Raw genomic sequence first — 3,974 nt, 5'->3', positions numbered from 1 at the left:
GAGGCAGAGGCAGAGGCAGAGGCAGAGGCAGAGGCAGAGGCAGAGGCAGAGGCAGAGGCAGAGGCAGAGGCAGGCAGATAGATCTCTGAGTTTGAGGCCAGCCTGATCTGTAATATGAGTTCCAGGACAGCCAGGGCTACACAAAAAAACCCTGTCTCAGAAAACAAAAACAAAAATAAAAAAAAAAAACCAAGAAGGAGAGAGAGAGACAGACAGAGACAGAGACAGAGACAGAGACAGAGACAGAGACAGAGACAGACAGACAGACAGACAGACAGACAGACAGACAGACAGACAGACAGACAGACAGACAGAGTCGTGGGATAAAGCAGGCAAAATCACTGGTTCAGGAAGGCATTTTTAAACATGACTTATTTATTTACATATTTTAGGTATATGAGTGCTGTGGCTTCATGTCCACCAGAAGAAGGCATCAGATCCCATTACAGATGGTTGTGAGCCATCATGTGGTTGCTGGGAATTGGACTCAGGACCTCGGGAAGAGCAGCCAAGTGCTCTTAACCACTGCACCGTGCCCCAGGAGAGCTTCCTTTTTCTTCTTCTTTTTTTAATCAATGCAATGCCTTGTGGGAAGATCATCAGGTGAAGACTCAGGGCAGAGGGAGAGAAAGCCCAAAAGGAGCCTTCTAGAGTAAATCATAGGCAGCGCACAGTGAAGATGTAGGTAGCCCCTTTGTGGATCACATTCACATCAACCTGTCAAGGAGGTTTTGTGTCAACATAATATTGAAAACCTAAGACCACAAATCGATGGTGGCTCGCCCACCCTTTTTTGAGGAAAAACAACTGCAGCGTCAGAGAGCACTGTCCAGACCTGCCCAGGGTCACCTATCAAAGCCGCAGTGAAGGGGCTCTGCCCCTTTTCTCTGAGCCACAGGGAGACCTGTGAGTCCCTTGCCTTTGTGTGTGGTTTAACTATCGGGGAACCTGAGAGACACTGGAGGGAAGGAGAGGCTGAATTTTGACATCTGGTGCGCCAACCCCCTTCCCTTTTCTGACAGGTTCCGAGGAGAAGTCAATAGTTCAACGTCTGGTAAATGGGCTGTAGTGTGGCTCAGCGCTCGCCCTAAAGCCACCAGTGCGTGAGGCTGGGGGGAGGGGGGGGGAGAAACACAGATTACTAAAGAACGCTTTCTTTTGCTTATTCGTGTGTACGGTTACCTACTAAGACCATTAAGCACCCATCTGGAAGGTTAGTATGAGCGCTACTGACGTGTTTCTAACCCCTTCGCTGTAGAATTATTATCATCAACATAATATTTTACTAATTCTTTGAAAACTTTTTATAACATATTTTAATCGTATTTTTACTACCATTCCCTCCTGACTCCTCTCAGATTGACTCCCCACCTTCCCACTCCCTTCCAATTAGTTTCTTCTCTTTAAAAAGAAAAAAAAAATAGCCCACTGGGCTGGAGAGATGACTCAGCGGTTAAGAGCACTGACTGCTCTTCCAGAGGTCCTGAGTTCAATTCCCAGAAACCACATGGTGGCTCACAACCATCTGTACAGCTACAGTGTACTAATATAATAAAATAAAAATAAATAAATCTTTCTAAAAAATAGCTCACTAAGCCCGATTTGTGTTGACCATACTCCGAGGAATGGGGCCATCCACTTGAGTGTGTTTGACATACCACGCCACACTGTTAAGGAAAATAAGGCTCCCTCCATAAGGAAGCATCAACAGTCAGTAGGTGTAGGGGCTCACTTACCCCTCCTTCCTCCAGGCCAAACTGCTGACTGGCTTGTTGCTGTGCAGGTAGCCATGGCTGCTTTGCCATCAGAATTGTGGCCAACATCTCACATAGAGATGTTTTCACTCCTCTCGGATCTCTGACCTCTGGTATTTATAGGATTTCTGCTCTCTCTCCTACGGTCCCCAAGCCTTGAGGTGTGTGTATGTTTGTGTGTCTATGTTTGTGTGTGTTTGTGTGTGTGTGTGTGATAGATGTCCCACTTGTGAGTGATTTAACACTCTGATGATCCTTAATCTCTGCACTCGGATGCGTTGGAGTCCCGGTGCCTAAGAGCTGCACTGAGCTATAGGCAGAGCAATATGACGTTAGAGTGGTGGTTTTGAACCATCCTAATGCTGCTACTCTTTAATACAGCCCCTCATGTTGTGGTCTAAATTTATTTTTTTGTTGCTACTTCATAACTGTAATTTTGCTACTGTTATGAATCGTAATGTAAATATCTGATATGTAAGACATCTGATACGCAGCCCCTGTAATAGAATTGCTTGGCCTCAAATGGGGTCTAGACCCACGGGCTGAGAGCCACAGGTTTACAAGGTTGTCTGATAGTATATCCATTTAGCACAGTACCAGTATCAGGTTCACTCTGGGGCCTGTAGACTCCCCAACCATGGGCTTTCTGACAGATTTGCAGTACCAGGAATGAGTATCCTCCTGTGGACAAACCTTAAATCCAGTCACAAATGAGCTGGTTTCCACATAACATTCATACTGCCATTGTGTCCATGGGTTTATCTTGTCTTGCTAGTCATTATCGTCGTTCACAAGGTCCACAGCTCTGCAAGAGTGTTCATAATATTTCCCCCCCAGCAGCCTACATAGAACCTTCTAGGACTCTAAAAGCTAGCCAACAGGGGCCCTGGGCAGTGCCAACTTTACCTCCCCAAGTCCTCTGCCCATGGATAATACACTTGGCTGTATGGCCTCACCAGCAGCTCGGGTGGCAACCAAGAGCAATAGCAACAAGCTGCATTGTTTGGGGTTCTTGCTATGCGATTATAAAAATGTTTTTCTAGATAATGGAACCGAGATTCATAGAGAAGACATTTCCTAGAGTTATGCTCTAATTAAAATGCAGAGTCAGGAGCTGGAGGGTTGACTCTGCAGCTAAGAGCACTCTGTTCTTACAGAGAATCCCAGTGCTCACATCAGTCAGCTCGTGACCATTTGTAACTCAAGCTCCTGGGGACCTGATGCCCTCTTCTGGCCTTGGCAGGAATCTGTAAACATGTACACACACACACACACACACACACACACACACACACACACACACATAAATAAAAATTTTTTAAAATATTTTTAAAACAGAATTAGAGTTTGAAATGTGAATCACTGATGGCAAATCTCATTTAAAGAATCTGTAGAGTGTGTGTATGATCATATCCAAAGTAAATAATGCAAAGAAAGAGTTGTGTAACAGCGGCAATGTATTAACACTTAGAGCCAGAGCAGAAAACACACTTAGAATGCACAAATTCAAACAAGATGTGTGCAACAGAATTGAGAAGTGGTCTTCAGTGATATTTCAGCTTTCTCCACTAAGTACCTTAGGGAATTGGGCCCCACAGATGGGGTCTGAGAATCTCAGATCCACAGAATGCCAAGGTGCACGTGTGTGCGAGTGCGCATGCGCATGCGCACATGTTCCCATGACTGTACATGTGTTTCAAGTCAGGAGGATATGGAGCCCCCGCCCCGCAGGAGGAGATGTCTGTTAATCTCAGAAGCCAGTCGTGGCCCTGATGGCAGGGCTGGTGTGCCTTCCATTCTAGTTCTGGAGCAGTTCTGCCAGCTAAATCATCATCTCCCCCTGGGACTTGTGGTCTCTTCTTTGGAGACAGTAACAACCCAGGAAAGGGAGGGGCGCTCAGACACAGCTCCCTGCCCCCCCCCCAAAGGGCCACCAACCTGAGGTCCCTAGGAAGCGGGAGCAAGAGGTTGCAGATGACAGTGTCTAGGGTGCATACAGGTGAGTTCTGCAGTGGCTGGAGATGGTGGGGGTCAGATCAGGAGGGCTTTTCCAATCAGTTCCATGCAGGCGCAGTCTATAGTCTTGAGCCTGGTCTACAGAGACGGTCTTCCAGGACATCCAAGGCTACACCAAGAAACCCTGTCTCGAAAAACAACAACAGGAGCCGGGCGTGGTGGCGTACGCCTTTAATCCCAGCACTCGGGAGGCAGAGGCAGGCG

This window comes from Mus caroli, chromosome 7 (genome assembly GCF_900094665.2).
Source record: "Mus caroli chromosome 7, CAROLI_EIJ_v1.1, whole genome shotgun sequence".
NCBI classification, from domain to species: domain Eukaryota; kingdom Metazoa; phylum Chordata; class Mammalia; order Rodentia; family Muridae; genus Mus; species Mus caroli.
The sequence above is the reverse complement of the archived record's forward strand: the minus strand, read 5'-3'. Positions refer to the sequence as shown.